This window comes from Lethenteron reissneri, chromosome 21 (assembly GCF_015708825.2).
Source record: "Lethenteron reissneri isolate LAM-NWPU_2019-01 chromosome 21, ASM1570882v1, whole genome shotgun sequence".
Classification (NCBI taxonomy): Eukaryota; Metazoa; Chordata; class Hyperoartia; order Petromyzontiformes; family Petromyzontidae; genus Lethenteron; species Lethenteron reissneri.
In genome coordinates this window covers 963860-981871 of record NC_083799.1, presented here as the reverse complement: position 1 = coordinate 981871, position 18012 = coordinate 963860, and the positions used below count along the sequence as shown (strand labels likewise).

The following is an 18012-nucleotide window of genomic DNA, read 5'->3' as shown; positions in this document are numbered from 1 at the left end:
GCCCGGCATTCTGTTTGTCCATTTGTCCGTCAACAAAAATTTAAGAGCCTTTCAGAAGTCCTGAATCAAAAAGTTAAAGTGGGGGGTCAATAATTGATATAAAAAGTTTCCCACAATTATCGACCTCCCCCACTACCCAATTTTTTTGGAGGCATATATATACCTACACACCCTACATACAATAGAGTTAGTAGGACCTACTGACTCTATAGTAGTATCTACTGACTATAGTACTGACTGTAATAGTATTTACTGACTCGATAGTTGTGTAATGAGTGGCTCCGACACGGTAAATGACTTCAAGTTGTTTATTAATAAATCTGCGGTACAGCCACGTCTCTCTCTCTCTTTCCGCGGATGTCGACCTGCTCTCGTGGCTGTGCTGCCCCGCGCCACGTGGCGCTCACCCCGCTCGCTAACACACCGCTGGATAGCAGCACGCTAGGGAGCGGCTGAGCGGCTGGAGGTCGAGCCGCCACGTGGCAGGTGGAGATGGCGGGGCAGCAGCGACGGGGAGCTCCTCTTGATCTTCGGACACCGACCCCTAACGTTGCTGTGCCCCCGGCATATATTCGCTCCCCGGAGGCTAAGCCCCGCCTCTGGCCATGCCCCTCCTGGAACCTTCAGGAACGTTCCAGAGGCTTCGCTGGTAGATCCGCCCAATCACCTTGCCCCCAGATGTAATCCCTACTATAGATAAACCGTGGACTGTATAAGGTAATGTAACCCCTACAATAATACAGGAGATGGCGCTCTCTTATTACAGTAGTATCTACAGACTATAGTAGTATCTACTGACTGTAATAGTATCTACTGACTCTACAGTAGTATCTACTGACTATAGTAGTAACTACCAACTCTATAGCAGTATCTACTGACTCTATAGTAGTGTAGTGCCATGGATGGGCTGCACTTCCAGGCAACAGGCATCCCAGAAGCGGTTGGGGGTTGTGAGGGGTCCTACAATCCCTCGCAAACACTCCCAACAGCCGGGGGGGGGGGGGGGCTGCGGATGCACTGGGCTGCAACGGCAGACATGCGGACCTCGGTGAGGGACTCTGGGTCACCCGCGTCCCTCACGGAGGTCCGCACCTCGGCTGAGAAACGTATATAAAGCGGACCTCTGAAGAGGTCCAGGCAGTTGAAGACAACCAGTTTAAGCAAGAAGACCTGCTAGAATAGGACCCTGGACCCCTAGCTTCGCCGTCCTTTTAAGGGCCGAAGCTCTGTGAGGCCAGTGGTGGACCCTGGGTCTCCCATAGGACATTATAGCTGGGGGACCTGGAGCGCAGACGGAGCAGGCATGTTACGTAGGAGGCGTATAATATACCGAGTGGAAGTGCTCGAAATAAACTGTACGAGGAGTTGATGTTTAGTAGTTAGAGCGCGTGTGTATAATAAAAACGTGCCCCCTACAAAGTGTCTCCGGAGAAAACACTACAGTAGTATCTACTGACTATAGCAGTGATGACTAACTCAAGTCGTATCTGCTGACTCTATAGCAGTGTCTGCTGACTCTATAGTAGTATCTAGTGACTCTATAGTAGTATCTGGCTCAACAGTAGCATCTACTCACTGTATTGTAGTATCCACTGACTCTGCAGTAGCATCTACAGACTCTACAGTAGTATCTACTGACTATAGTAGTAACTACTGACTCTACAGGAGTATCTACTGCCTCTACAGCAGTATCTAACGACTCTATAGTAGTAACTAGACTATGGTAGTATCTACTGTAGTATCTACTAACTCTATAGTAGTATCTATTCACTATAGTAGTAACTACTAACTCAATAGCCGTATATACTTACTCTATAGCAATATCTATGGACTCTATAGTCGTATCTACTGACTCTACAGCAGTATCTACTAACTCAATAGTAGTATCTACTGACTAAAGTAGTATCTCCTGACTCTACAGTAGTACATACTGACTCTATAGTTGTATCTACTAATTCTATAGCATTTACCGACTCTACTGTAGTATCTACCGACTCTATCGTAGTATCACCTGACTCCATAGTAGTATCAACGGAATCTATAGTAGTATCTATTGACTCTATAGTAGTATCTACTGAGTTTACAGTAGTATCTACTGACGATAGTCGTATCTACTGACTCTATAGTAGTAACTGCACACGTTGAGGTAAATCCTGTTCAGGATTTACCTCAGTGTTGTGCTTCTGTTTTTTGCCTTTTTTACACGAAGGAGAACCTCCCTAACGAGCTCGTGTGCGTTGCTATGGGCAACCGTGAGTCAGCGTTTCCGCACATGCGCAGATGCGTGCTTCAGCATACATTGTTTAAGAGTGTGATTTGATTAGGTTACATTTGACCAATTGCAAATATAACGTTCTGGGGCTTAGTTTGTTGTATCTGTGTACTTTGTTGAAGCGTAAACCCAACAGTTTGTCAGTTAAAAGCGTTACACGTCCACACACACAGAAAAATGTACTTTTATAGGTAAGATACTGCTTATCCAAACATAATTATCGTAGCACTTGTGGCTTACATGCTACAGTGGGATGAGTGATGCATATGAAAACCTTCTAAAGTGCCGCCTCACCTGCCATCACAGCCTCAGCAGAAGAGCTCGCCACAGTCGAGAGACTAACAAGCAGCACACCACCAATGCTGTGGGACGAACAAGCAACACTCTTAGCGGTCCTTGCAATTAAACATTATCAGCATGACAAAGTGCAAGTTAAAAGTCTCCTTGCCCAAATGAGAGTCGTGCAGTGCTTATATTTATTGGCAGTCGTGCATCAGTGTACAACACCTCTTATAGGAATGAGTGTATGTGCTCTCAGCAATGGGTTGTTCCTTGTGTGGAATGCACTATGTATATTTTCACAATAGTGTATTTCTACAGGAATGAGCAATTATTGACATATGTGATCCCACTGGAAGCAAACTGACCACTGGAATTTTATATAACAATGAAATCAGTTGAAGGGACTTAGACCTTTGAAGAAATGCATTTTATAGAATCCAGAGTTCAAGAGCATCAAAGATAACAACAAAGCCCTTTGTCCTCCTTTGTGGATTTTTCTCCGGGTTCTTGGATTTTTACCTCCAAATTTAGAATCAACATGTGTTTACGGTATTTGGCTGATGTAAATTTCAATATGATAAGCCATTTTGTTGACCTATCATTTGTGGTCAGGTCACTTCTGAAAACGGGCTTCATGGCTCAGTGGGCCTTACCTGCTAAAATAAAAATAGCAGTACCAAATTTAACAATTTTAAGTCAGGTGCTTTCGTCTTTCTTCATGTTAAGTCAATGAAGAAATAGGAACATTATTTAATGAACTAGATAGTTTCCATGAAAGCTGACCGACTATCCCAGGATGAACATCATGCTGGCATTTTTTTTTAACAAAAGTTTTTGTGTTGTCTCTCTAAACCAGGCTCATGGATGAATATGTAGTGCGGCTCAGATGAGCAGGCATAATAACACTTTACAGTCTACACTGGGATAATATTTATAGTAATGGAGAAAGTTTAACAGGACATGAAATGCAGTTTGGTGTCCGTGACAGATCGGGCTGTGGTGAACTCTACCTCATGTCTGGGTTTTCTCTGGACAGTCCAGTGTCACGCAATGTAAAACATAAAAATTATCCGATTTGTTTTGTAAAAATACCTGAGTCTTGAGACTCAGGTAGGATTTCAAGGGTAAGTATGAGGACATAGTATCTCAATGCTAATACAATTTTGAATGACTAAAATTCCACTTTCCTATGAAGAGACATGTCTGTCCATTGGACAACTTCTGCAGACTTTCTACAGTATGGTATGAACTTTATTTCATTATCGTCCACAGACGGATGATGGGCTGACTAGGATTTAAACTGAATTGGAATTATCAGACAGTGCTCTGCAATGTTGTCACCCAGCTGTGGGCTCATGAGGTAGCAAAACTTTAAGAACATAGGCACATTAGGGAGTAAATACAAATTGATGAGTGAGAAAAGCTCATGGGCTACGATACCTCAGTAAGACTGCCAAGAGCTTGGAGAGAGAGAACCGGTCATTGCTGCTGCTGGGAAGGAATGCTGCCAACACCAGTGTGAAGAGACCTGTAACACATTTCAGGTAAAGCTGACTCCTAATTTCAGGCCAACTTAGAATGTAACACAGCGCTAGTTCCCAAACTGGCAACAACATAATTCAGTCCTCTACAGTACGGGGATGTGTAATGGTCATGCAAGGTTGCAAGTGAAGTGATATGATTTCAGACAACGTAAAAAAGGCATCCACACATATTTTATCAGATTAGTTTGGCCCGTTGAGTCTTGGCCATTTTAAGTGGCTCTCAAAAATGAAAAAATGTCTTAGTTTGACATATGGCTTGTGGAGGTCCACGGTTATTAAAACTTTGCAATAACGGCACAAGGTGTGTTTTTATATTCATTCTTAAATAATGATTATTTTTATAAATGCTAAAATACAAGTGCTGCATATGAATATTTTATCTCTGTCTTGGCATCATCTCAGTGTTGGGAAATGATATGTTACAATTGTTACGTTACAAAAATTATGCTTTTAAAATTTATTTTTACTATCCCTATTTTACCCAAGGAAACCTCACTGAATCTCAATACTTTTTCAGGAGGGTCCAATTTAAAACATTAAATTATAAATATATTTTTCGCATCAATTATATCTCAATTGTGTTATCAGATTATTTCATCAAATGAGGAAATTTCTTTTTTAAACTCCCATAGCGAGGTGAACATCAAGCGATGTCAGAGAAAATCAAATGGAAGGCAAAGCCACAAAACGATTTGTGGAAGCACTTCAACAGACTTGTCATCTCGTGCAACGCTTACTGGTTCTTTCATAATCTGAAATGTTTGTCACCACAACTGGAATATTGAGAATAAAGTTAAATCATTCTGGTCACTGGTGATCAGGCTGAGACCATTGGTTCTCTACATTTGACTACATGTTAGAATGTGGTTACAGCCTGGGTGATTGCACAGATGTTTAATCTAATATCCAAGCAGTCTAGGCTCAATACTCTGACATTGGGCATTCGAACCCTAAATCACCTTGCCTCCTGTGAAACGCAATCACTTTTTAATGACAAACATAATAATGAAGCACTCTGAGTTCATCGTTATCATCAGCCATTGGTTATCCACTGCTGGATGAAGGCCTCCTCATGCCATCGCCATCCTTCCCAGTCCAGTGCTGATACAATTCATCTCAATGCTGCACATGAACTCAGTTCTTAAGGGCTGTATAATTGTTCAATGGAGGTCATATGCAGCAATACCCGAGGTTGAAGAAATGATGTTCACTATGGCAACGTGTGTGTAGGCCAGGGCTTGCTGATAGGAGAAGTTTGCCAAGAACCACTGGAAGGGCAGTATACATCAGTGCATTAAAACCATGGGCAATAGAAAAACAACAAAAACTCCATAAGTTTATGCACAAAAAAACGAATCACAAATTGTCCCCAACCATGTTGAAAATGTGTTTCACATCTTTGTGACTAATTGTAAATACATTTCTGTTACCAACTACTTTTTTGTAATACTGTATATTCTGTCCAAGTGTTGTACATTGTGTATTATGGACCCTGATAGTTGAAATGTCAACCTTCACCCCTACCCTGTGACACTACAGGCACTTAAAATCTGAACTTAAAAAAATCAATATTCTGTTGTTTCTTAATTTGCTAAGTATAGTAAAGCTATAAGGAACAGTGGCTACACTGCAGGTGCCTGGCATCGATTTCCACTACCCTTTGTAGATAAACATACATCCCTACAAATAGTTGAACAGGCCTCATGGATTTTTTTAAAACCTTATTCAAAGTATCTGCAGTGTATATGAAATGAGAGGCAATGTGGTGCCCATTAACCCTCCATCTGTATGGAGGGTTAATGTTCTCGATTAGAAGAAGTGGGTTTGTTTATAGCCACTTTGGACTCCTGTCACAAACAAAAAACACTGCAGTCCAAAAGGAATTGGCTGAACAAACAGAGTAGGGTCCTCCTGAATAGTTTTATTATTAACATCATCACCATCATCTTTGATTCTCACAATTGTTTAAATGTGCAGTCTCCAGTATTCACCATATGAGTAGTTATTATTTTATTCCACAAAACTTTATGATAGAGCAAAATTAACACATCATCCTGTGTGGTGTCCGGTTAGCTCAGGGGTCGAATGATTATGTTTGAGCACTGAAATCATGGGTTGTGATTCGCGCTAAAATATCTGATAATATAAGAAAAATCAATTATGCAACTAATCAAATAAAAAGTCTTTTAAGTGATTTTCCTGACCACCATTAGGTCTCCATCTGGCTGTTATTTTGGCAACTTGGTGCCATTTATCCTTAACACATGATGAGTCCATTGCAGTTGTGCTGTAGTAAGCATGACTTCAAATCCTAAAGAGTGGCTGAACTGTAGAACCTCAATACTGTAAACAGTATTTTGCCAATTAACGTGCAGTGATGCAGATGTAGTGATGATAGCGATACGAGTGAGGTATTTGTAGTGTGCCCTTCCTACTGATGCTCCACTCACTGATAGCATTTCGAAAAGGATATTTATTTGCCTCAAGACATGAACCCAATGTAAAAATTAGGCTATAACACACTGGTTGCTTCATACTACGAAACGTCATAGGTCGAACATTGCAAAGGGTGTGTGGGGCAAAGCTCAGAGGTGGAGCGGTGCTCATCCCCCCCAAAGATGGTGTAAGTCTGCTAGTGAGAGTCAGTCTCTTCATAGGATATCCATTGGTGACTCTACACAACCTTCTGATTAGGAGGCAAGTACTCTGGTACAATGCACACTGGGACAAATAATCACGTGAAATATTTTTTATGATCTAAACGCTAAATCTTGAATTAAAGCTTTCGTGACTGCAGGAATTCATATTATTTGGGTCTTACGGTAAAGTCACGTAGATAGGTTCAAAGAAAATGAACCTATCTACGTGACTTTACCGAAAGACCCAAAGAATATAGATCTAAACGCTTTTACGGTTTGTGGAAACAACATTCAAAATGTAGGGTCCAAAGAACATCAATGATTGACCATAGCTTAAGCATTTCAACATTAATGACACCTTTGAATGCACTAACCCCAAACTTAGATCAATGCATTACTCTGTTTCATAAACGTCTAAATACACGTTTAAAAGCAAGTAACAATTATAACAATTTAATGATTAAGTCATGAATGAAGCACATCTTCGTGATCATATATTTTTTTGTAATCAATAATTTTAAAAGTTTTACTGACTTCTGCTTGCACATGGCTTGACTTGCTTACCTTTTTCTCTATTTTGCACTCCTATCGTTTATTGTACTGTTTGCTGTTGTAACTTGCTGACCTGCCCTTACTGGACATGTGTGAAAAAGAGCTTCATTGCTCATCAGATTCCTCCAGTCTAAATAAAGATTATCATTCTCATCCATTAACTTACAGTAGGATCCGACTGTACAGCAGTATTGATCTTTGCAGACATTGTACTAAATAAAAGCATTATACAAGACACCTGTTTAAGGGAAAAAAATAATACAACCATTTAATTTAAAATAGCATTTTATCCATCAGAGGGCCTTCTGAACCAAAGCTTTACGATTTAATTTGTTTAAACAAGTTCATAAGTTAATATTGCTCAACCAGGTGAGAAATTAAGAGACAAGTAACGTCTCATTTTCAAGAGTGACCTGAGGCATTGGGTCTGCCAGTTGGTGGCTACGATTGCTACGTATAATCCCAAACTAGTGATATGCGGTGTGAAATTATGAAACTTTGCAAATTTGGAAAATACGCAAGGAAAACCATAGTTTGAATTCAACTTCATTGAGTCTCATCGGTCGGGAGTGGTTATGTAAATCCTTCTGGGGAGCTTGAAACCGATCGCATATAGATTTTCTGTTTAAATTATTCACAACCTTGTACTGCATAGCTTGCAATGAGAAAGACATTGTATTGCTGGTAATTTATACGAAGCACAAACTGCATGGGTGAACGAGAAAAACAAGGCTCACCACGAAGCAGAAAGAGAAGCTGAGCTTGGCTACTTGTGCAACCGAGAGCTTCCTATTGCATGCAGACACGGAGTCCTGCAGCAAGGGCGTTCGGCACTCCGCAGGGGTGGCTGCGCCCTCTGCAGGACCCGCTGCGCACTCCGATGGCCTCTCACCTGCACCACCACAGTGCACATAAACTACTGAGGCATATATAACAGATATATTCTCAGGGAGGCATCCACGTGTCTTCAAGGCCATTTATTCAGAAAGCAAACTGGAAGACAAAAACCCAAACCGCACAGAGGAAAACACTCAAATAATGTATAGATATGCAGATAAGTCAGCCAACTACTTGCTGCCTCGTACAGGTGCCTGGCCACCCAAATTCAGAAGGGACAGTACAATCTGCATGGAATGACGTTTACTACAACAATGTCAAGATGTATGTGAATTGCAGGGCAAGGTGATACATAATTAAAAAAATGCTTCTGAAGGCACCTGCAATGCACTTTTCCACATTTTTCAGGCAAAGTATGGGGTGACACACAACAAATAAACTAAACAAATCAAGATATAATTTATCATCACTACGATCACTTCAATCGCTATATACACAAAAGACAAAGATCACCCATATAGTCTTCAACAGACTGTTAAGAGCAAGGACTGTTAGTGAGCAACTATTAAGGCTGGCATAGTACACAAGGGGATGGGTGGCCAACACCACGACTGGCCACCTTTGTCTCCCCAGTGCTGATATTCACACACTGCACCAGGTACTCATTTAAGGCTGCATCAACCTAGGGGAGGCCCAGGGCCGGTACCGATATTCGTCACTGATGTTGAGAGCGGGAATCAAACTCATGTGGCTGGGTTCCCTTCTACATACACACACCAGTCACACACACATATCACTTACACACTGCATATGTGAACCAGTGATTCTAAGAAATATACACGTGCTATACTCTGTTATATAGAATCCGTGCTCCAGGATGCCATTGTCATTCACGTGTGTTTCTAGGATGTTGTGGGGAGGCAGGTTTGTGTGTGATTTCACTAGCAATTGAGCGTTTCGGAGTGATATTACTTTTAATTAAAGACCCACAGAAAAATCCAGCTGCATTGCCCACCTGTGGTATTGTCTTCTTCATTGTCCTCCACGGGTACATATAGTGGCTCCCTCTGATAAGAAAAGGAAGAACATTTGTACAATGGTATACTGTCACAACACCTGCCTTATAATAGTACCAGTATTGAGACACAAGATGTGTCATTACAAATTAATGTGGTACAAGTGTAGCGAGTGACTTCTGAGACACGACGTGTAGAGGGCTCCTTGTTTATTTCTCACACTTTACAGGCACAATCACGGAGCAACATGTATATTGGGCTACGCATGGCTGACCCACTCATACAGCCCCATCGCCGACGTCTAACTATATAGCTGGCTGACTAATACAGCCATGACGACGATGGGAGCCGTACAGCGGATCGGCCATGCGGCCGGGCGATGGAGAAGAGAGGACGGCGAAGACAGTCACGGCAGCCAAGACCCGGACCCCTACGACAGCCCCGAACCTCTGGTTACGTCCCTCTTATATACTCCTCAACGTGACCAAGCCCCGCCTCATGCAACGCCCCCTTCTAGAACCTTCGAGCAGGTTCCTGGAGCTGATCCCCGCCTCTGACCTTTAGCCCAGTTACGCCCCCCTTATGGTTGGCTATTATATAACGCACCCATACACGTAATTATCCCTTCTGGTCAACAGATGGCACCCTGTCACGACATATGTATTGGTGATTAAGAGCAAATGGAAGTCTGCAATGGCCAGCTTAGCTACAGGAGTTGGCCTTGACCAATAACCACCTAATAAGACCTCCACTAAACATACTTCAAAAGCAATAATTGGTTTATACTGTTTTGTTTACTTTTGTAATTTCTTCCTGAGCTACTGACATTTGCAAAATAGTGATGACACTTTGAGAAACCAACAAAATAACTTACAAATCAGACTCGTGCGATGTCTAAATATGACCATATCCCAAAGTACATCTACAGAGATTGAGGCACTGCCATGCTACCATTTAGAAAGCATATTTTTGTACCACATGCATTGAAAATGAATATGCAATTTGGTGATGGGATTTTTAAAATAAAAATTATACTGTGAAATAAATACTTGTAGATGGATGTTGCATTGAGGTCTTGAAGGGATGTGATTTCAGTCTGTTTATGCTCCACAAAGGGCACATTTTGGTATGTAACTGTGACACATTAGGTACTACTGTATCAAGAAAATTCTCTCATTGCTACATTAGGCAAAGTACAGAATACATCTGTAGTGTCGTAGGTCTGTTCTTCCTTCTTGCTCGAGGCTTGTATGTGTGTGCAGGTGGCGTGCATCGCACACACATCAGTCAGAGACGAGGTAATCGCAGGAGGCACTGTCCTCCCCTTTTATTGTTGTTGAGTTCCCGCCACCAACTCGGGCCCCCTCTCTCTCACGACCACGCTGCCGCACGACCTGGCCCAGACACGACCCTGTCCGCGTTGCACCGACAGCATCGACCGAGACAGCCAACTACTGTCCGGCCGTGCAATGATCGGGCGAAGGCGGCAGCCATGAAGGCGGTGACGACGACAGTGACGACGAGACGAGTTTACTCCCAGAACCGGCAGCCTGGAGCTCTCGCTCTCTACTGCTTATATTCCCCTCGGCGTGGCTTGGATCCGCCCTACCCACGCCTCCCTTCTCAAACCCACCAGAGGGTTCCAGAGGCTTCTGTACGAGGTCTACCGTGACCCTTGCCCTAGTTCCTCTGCCCTACCAGAACACCTGCGTATATGCTCAACGACGTGTGCGCAAAGTGCCCACCTACAGTTGCAGCAGTTGTACAATAGTCAGCGCTATGTCACTACATCACCCCCCTCCGTTAAAAAAAACAGCCGTCCCGGCTGCCAATACAGCAGAAACAACTGGTAGGCAGGCAGGGCAACTCCCTTAACTCGTGGAATATCAACTAGAAAAAAATAAAACTTCCCCACAATCCCGTTACACTCACCCCAACGGGACGCCCCTGATCTCGCGAATCAGCAAACTCTACTGCATGGCGCCCCCACCGATGAATCGGCAACTCTCCCACAGGCCCCCCATCTACAAATCGGCGACACCACACACCCAACGCGGTGCATCCCCGCAACTGACACACCACCTCAATTTCCCTTTAACCCAGGCCCTTAGCCCCAATACCCCCTCACTCTTAGACCCCCTCTCAGTGCAAGAGAGAGTCCCCCCATCCCGGGACATAGCTCACGTGATCCGGTCCATGGCGCCGGTCACCCCCTTATCAGCGGGGTCCTGTACCTCTGGAACCCAGAGGGCCAAGAGACGATGGAGGCAGAGTCCTCGGCTCAAAGGGCATGGCTCCTCACCTTTCGGCAGCACCCACTCGGATCCGGTCCCCGAGACCTCGCACTTGGCGGTCTCGGTAGGCCTAAGAGACCCGGTCTGGCAGGGCTTGAGTTGACTATGCTGACGACCCAGCGAGCACGGCTGACCTACAGGTGGTTACTCGTCACCCCGACACTCCACAGCAGTGTGGCCCGACCGACCACACATGAAGCACTTGGGTATGGGTCCCTAGGGCAGACAAAGCTTTCCCCGCCGCGGGTCCTCCCGCGGGGATATTGTTGCTTGAGCCCCCCGGCCCCCCACCGCCGCCACCATATCTTGCAGGCTCCATGTCGCGGCCTCCCACCTTGTCCGCTGCTGTTTCTCCTTGAAGACCTTTATCTCCTGGCCACCGTTGTAGATGACATTTCTGAGCCATTGGCGGAGGGCAGGGCAACCCTCAATTTTCTTGCCAGCTCCCGCAGCCTCTCCGCCACTCGAAGATTGAGCGCCCCCTCACCCAAAAGTGGGTATGCCTCACGTCCCAGCGCCAACAGCGCTGACCAGAAGGTGTAGGGCATCTCGTTCTCCATCCACTTTCTATGCAGGAATCTTGTGCGAGCCTCCCGTGCCAGAGCAGGAGCAGCTTCTTGCAGCTACGTCACTCTTCGCACCTCCTCCACGCGCTCCCGCGCTCGGCTCAAAATGGCGCACGCCAGCCATGGGAGGTCCTCCGATGGAAGTTCCCGCTTGGTTTTCCCTGCTCTACTCCGCGCCGTCCCCTGGGGTACGCGCCTCGTGCTGGCCTGCGCCCTTCTTCACATGGCGGTCCTCCGCCATGCTGCTTGATCGGCGCTTGACCACAGGAAAATCTCAGCCGCTCTCCCCATCGACGTGCAGCTCCCGATCTCTCCGTCAACGTGCAGCCCCCATTCTCTCGCTCCGTTGACGTGTAGTTGCTCTCTGTCCGTCGACGTGCATCCGCTCTCTCTCCGTCGACATGCAGACTCTCTCTCCTTCGACGTTCAGCCGCTCCCACCACCTGGCGTAGCCACTCTTGTCATTGACGCTCGGCCACTCTCTCCCTGTCGATGTACAGCCGCTCTCCCCATCGACGTGCAGCTCCCATCTCTCCGTCGACGTGCAGCCCCCATTCTCTCGCTCCGTTGACGTGTAGTTGCTCTCTGTCCGTCGACGTGCATCCGCTCTCTCTCCGTCGACATGCAGACTCTCTCTCCTTCGACGTTCAGCCGCTCCCACCACCTGGCGTAGCCACTCTTGTCATTGACGCTCGGCCGCTCTCTCCCTGTCGATGTACAGCCGTTCTCGCCGTCGACGCGCAGCCGCTCCTGCCGTCTTTCATAGCCACTCACGCCGTCGACGCCCAGCAGCTCTCTCTCCGTTGATGCGTAACCGCTCCCACCTCGTTGCGTAGCCGCTCTCGCCGTCGACATCCAGCCGCTCTCCCCTCACGGATGCGTAGCCGCTCACTCAGCAAATTTTGCGTAGCAGCTGTCCCGCCAATCCACGACGGTTCCAGGGGCTTCCCCACGAAGTCTACGGTGACCCTTGTCCCAGTTCCTCCGCCCTGCTGGCACATCCGCATATATGCTCAACGGCGTGTGCGCTAAGTGCCCACCTACAGTTGCAGCTGCTGTATAAGTCAGCGCTATGTCACTACATCACCCCCCATTTGCACACAAGGGAAATATGGTGGTATGTTTAATTTTCAGTTTTGAAGCAACATAACCAGAGTATTTTCATGCTCGCCGAGAATAGTTATTACAGAACATCCCTGCTGCCTTAGTGACATCATCAGATAACATTATACAAAACAGCCTTACCCACAATGAGGCCACAACATTAAGGAACACTGAGGCAGATTGAAGGCTTCTTAAAAAAGCTTTCTTTGCCTGCTTAAATATTGTATTTTCATCTTGGCTTTGCAATATTTTATATGTGTGCATTTTTCTATATGATTAAAATATATATATATTTTCTATTTAATACTGTACTAATAAAAAAAAACACCTAAGAATTCGAAAACAACTACAATGTAAACCAACTTAATTTTTTTATCTCTTGATCTATTTCAATGCAATGGGGAGCAAAGGGATTTTTAGTAATCTTTGAAGTTCGTTAACTTCACACATTCTGAAGCTAACCTTTTTGCAGACAGTACAGCTCCTTAATATATCCGTCTTTCCACAAAATATTTTTTACATCAAACACAGGTCTTCTGGGAATGCACACTTACTCGACCACAAGGCCTTCTGGGAGTGCACAATTTCAGCAGCGATGATTCAGTACAAACTCTGAAATGTTTTCGACAGTGTCTCATCAGCACATTCATGCTTGCTTGAGCCAGTGCTGGTGAATAGCCACTTAAGAAATAAAGGGATTTATACATAATCTATTCACTACAGTCTTCCCTGTGAAAGTCAATCTTCCATAGGAGCTTGTCCAATTTACATCTATGACAGAATAGCCATGGCATCCAAGATGTGAAAGCTGGGTGTTCTGCGTGCCCTCACCGACTGGGTAGGGCATCCCTGTGCACAAGCTCGTCTCCATGGCGGCCACAGCACAAAGCCCAGCAGGTAGAGAGAGAACAGAGATGTCTTCACAAAGGTGCTGAAGAACGGTTTGTGAACTCTGTGTAGATGTACTAGAGAGATGGCAGATTTAGCAGAAAAACAGAAATTGCATTACATTGAGGCACAACCCAGAAAACCATCACCTGTTCTCTCCTGAATATACACCCGAGGCTGTGTGTATCAGGTTGTGTGTCGTAAGTGGGCCACTAAGACTGAAGACATTGGCTTAATTGAAATAAGCTGACTACATTGAATATGACCCAACAATGAACACGACGGCATGACTGCCAGCTAGCATGTTGCTGGTCACAATGTGTGTTGTACCGAGGTGAGCTCTGAGGATGCCACCCAGATAAAGTCCACCAGAAGCAGCACCCCTATGCCCAGCAGCATGCGCCGCTGGGTCTGCATTGGGCCCGCCCGCCCACCGTCCATCCTGTGGCACTTAGCACTGCATTCAGATCTTGAACACTGTGGACAGAAAGTGTGAATGTTAAAGCAAAGCCCCAGAAGGCTACACGTCGATGGACCCATTTTGAACAGTTTTGTGTTGGCAAATATTGCATATAAAGCAAACCTTTCATTATTCTAGTACATATAGTGATTGAAATAAAAAACATAGACCAATATAATAATGCAAAATGTCACTATGTAAGGTCCCGAGGGACCAGTAGTTATATGGATGGGGCAGTTTGGATACCATTGTTTTGTTAAGTAGGTAATCTCCTGTTACGCATGCCTATTCATGAATTATCACACACAAGGTCCAGTTCTGTAGAGTACATCATAGTGTTATGAGCCTATGAGCCAGATAGGCATATTTAAGCCATTGTCTTGAGAACATCTTCCCCTACCATATACTGTACTTTTCCTGGCTTGCAATTAAGAGGTCATGTTAAGAAAGCAGACATTTTGGATACACGATTGCAACTAACAATTAATTTGAGAGGGAGCACCCTTTACTGCTTCTGGATACCTGATTACATTTCTCACATTCCTGAACATATGCTATAGCTTTGCTGAATACATTACCTCTTCCAAAGACTGTACCTTTATTGTGTCTACAGCCAAATGGCCATTCTACATAGTCAATGTGTTCTGAACTTTGCTATGCTTTTCTCCAATGTGCAACATTGGTGCATGCACTGTTCTGGACATGCCTTTAATAATGCAGGATTTTCCACTGGCTCGGAAAGAAGCATTTCAGGATTCTTTGTTTGGGCCTGTTGAGTGATGGCGCAATGGTTAGCAGACCACACTATGAAACTGGTGACCTTACTCTTTGGTTTTTTCTGGTGACCTTTGTTTTTTTTTCTGGTGGCCTGGCACCCACCCCTCCACCAACCTGCACTAAACAGGTTTAAAAAAAAAAGTACTGTATGCAGTCGTTAAACCCCTGTAACTGAGACTGCATGGAGTGGCATGTATCAAGCAGTGGATTAAGAGTACCATAATTATTATTAAGGCATGAAACTCACTCTTGATATAACCATTCTCCAGAAATATGCTTAATTATTCAGGGAAACATTATCTGTAAATGTTTCTTCGGGAATATTAATATGTCCTGAAGACCAGCGGAAACGTTTAATTTCTTATTCTCTCGGTACAGTAAACAAACCCTTGAATTGTTTTTTTTTTACCTTTTATAGGTTCACTAAAGCAGCCACGTTACACCTTATATCATATTTGAAGGCATTTAAATATCAAAATAGTTTGGCAGTTGTATATGTTATCAGAAGACTGTTCAAGTGCCATGTGCTACTTTTTCTAAACTGCATTCCACATCTTGGAATCTGGTTTGTAAAGGTGTCTTGGACTATTCAAAACCAGTTATTTGTGACAAGGAAGTAACCTTGTTGAGTGCTTGTGGTCATCCTATCAGATACACTCCAGTACTGTACTCATCATAATCTTGGAAAGGACTAGTTATATTTACATACGTTAATGCACTGCTTGCTAACGTGTGTACTCTGTAGTCTACAACCCAGTCTATTACAACCACGTGTTTAACTTTTTTCCCCAACAGCACACAACACAACATGCTTCTGTCCAAACATACACCACATACATCTGAAGCCTTGGTCGGGTTGATCGATACCGTACTGTAGTGTAAGGAATATTTCAGGCCGAAATGTTTGTTGGGTGTAGTCGTGATCTAGGTGGAATTTTATTTTATGAAAGTATGCACACCCATTTAATTGAACAAGCTTGGAGTAGGGTTTATCGATCAAGGATGGTGTCACCTTATGTAAGACATGCCCATTAAGGGCAGGGAGATGCCTTTAGGAAGAAGTACAGAAAATAATCTCATGTGGTTGGTTGCATAATACATTTCAACCCCTAAAATTGTACTTCTTTAAATGACAGAAAGTGGTCATTGTTTCGCTGCAGATGTTTGAATTCCTCATCTCTGTTATTCACACATATTGTAATCCCGTTTCCTTCCAAGTATGAAAATACCCAAACAGGAAATTGCTATAAAATCTCAAGCTTAATTATCCTAATACTGTAGTGAAAAAACTCAGAGGCGTTCCTGGGTAAAGAAGTGTTGTAATCAATAAAGGTTGACCATTCCATGATTAACCAATGTTATGTGCAGACTTGCACCATTATTTTAAACTAGCCTTTTGCCCGTCCAAGGACGGGTGTATTGAAGTGAATCTGAAACTTGCAAGCGAAAAGCAGATGTCTCGGAAGAGGTGGAGAAACCCACACTTTATCTCACCACTTGCAACCAGACGATTAAGTGATGTAAATCGTCATTGGGCTACTGTACTTTTTAACGTTGACCAGACGTGTTCGCAAAGGTGGGCGTACCCACGCTTTACCCCACCACACGCGATCTGCCGATCAATACTGTCGCCTACCCATTTACACGTCTCAAATCAGCTGCCGCGCCAGGAGATCGAATCGAACCGGCAATCTCTGGATTTTAAGTCGAGTGTGTTAAACCATGACAACGGCAGTTTTCCCTACGCTTCTCAGTTAACACATTCCTCCTGCGGAGGGAGCTGGTAGGAACGTTGAGTTGCTCGGTCAATGGCCTGCAGGGTCAACGGCGACGCGGTGTATTCAGCAAATATGCCCGACTGTGAGGGCGGGCAGAAGCCGGCGTGAGTAGGTTAAACGTTGAGTTTTATAAGGGCACCACGGGGTGACCAGCCCCTCCCCACCCCCCACCCAGCCCCACTCTCCCCACCCAGCCCCTCCTCACCCTCCCCTCCCCACCCAGCCCCTCCCCACCCTCCACCCAGCCCCTCCCTGCACGACGGACTGACGGACACAATAATCCCCTGTGGGCTGGTGTAACCAGGTTCCTACCAGTATAAATCTGTTTATCGTCCGCCATGTGTACATACTGTATATGTGCAGCAAACCGGTAACCGGTTTTTCGTGCGGTTACCGGTAATGAAAATGAACCGATGTGTCAAATCTCGTTCACCAATCGATTTTGTAGGATGGGGATGGTTTTGTTTTATGTGTTTGGGTGATTTGTTTACCTTTCTTGTACTTTGAACTACTCTGTTATTGCACTATGTTGTTACGTTCTCATCCGCCCCTGTTGGAAATCTGTGTAGAAGAGCTGCAGAAGAGCTTTACAGATTAGATCGGATTCCTCCGCAATTCACTCATTCTGATCAAGCGGCTACTCACCCGTCACGCTGCTTCCGGTTCGCTTCCGCGTCACGTGCCCACAGCATGTGATGCCCCTCCCCCATGGCCCCCCCCTACTTCCCCCGCGCCCCCCCCAACTTCCCCCGCGCCCCCCCCAACTTCCCCCGCGCCCCCCCAACTTCCCCCGCGGCCCCCCCAACTTCCCCCGCGCCCCCCCCAACTTCCCCCGCCCCCCCAATTCCCCCGCGCCCTCCCCCACTTCTCCCGCTGCCCCCCCAACTTCCCCCGCGGCCCCCCCTACTTCCCCCGCGGCCCCCCCCACTACCCCCGCACCCCCCCTACTTCCCCCGCACCCCCCTACTTCCCCCGCTGCCCCCCCTACTTCCCCCGCACCCCC

General features: G+C 45.2%; 1 pseudogene; it reads right to left on the bottom strand.

The window, feature by feature from the left end:
• Positions 1–17644, bottom strand: part of LOC133344997 (solute carrier family 35 member F5-like) — a 28148-nt pseudogene extending 10504 nt beyond the window's left edge.
• Positions 17645–18012: the final 368 nt, after the last annotated feature.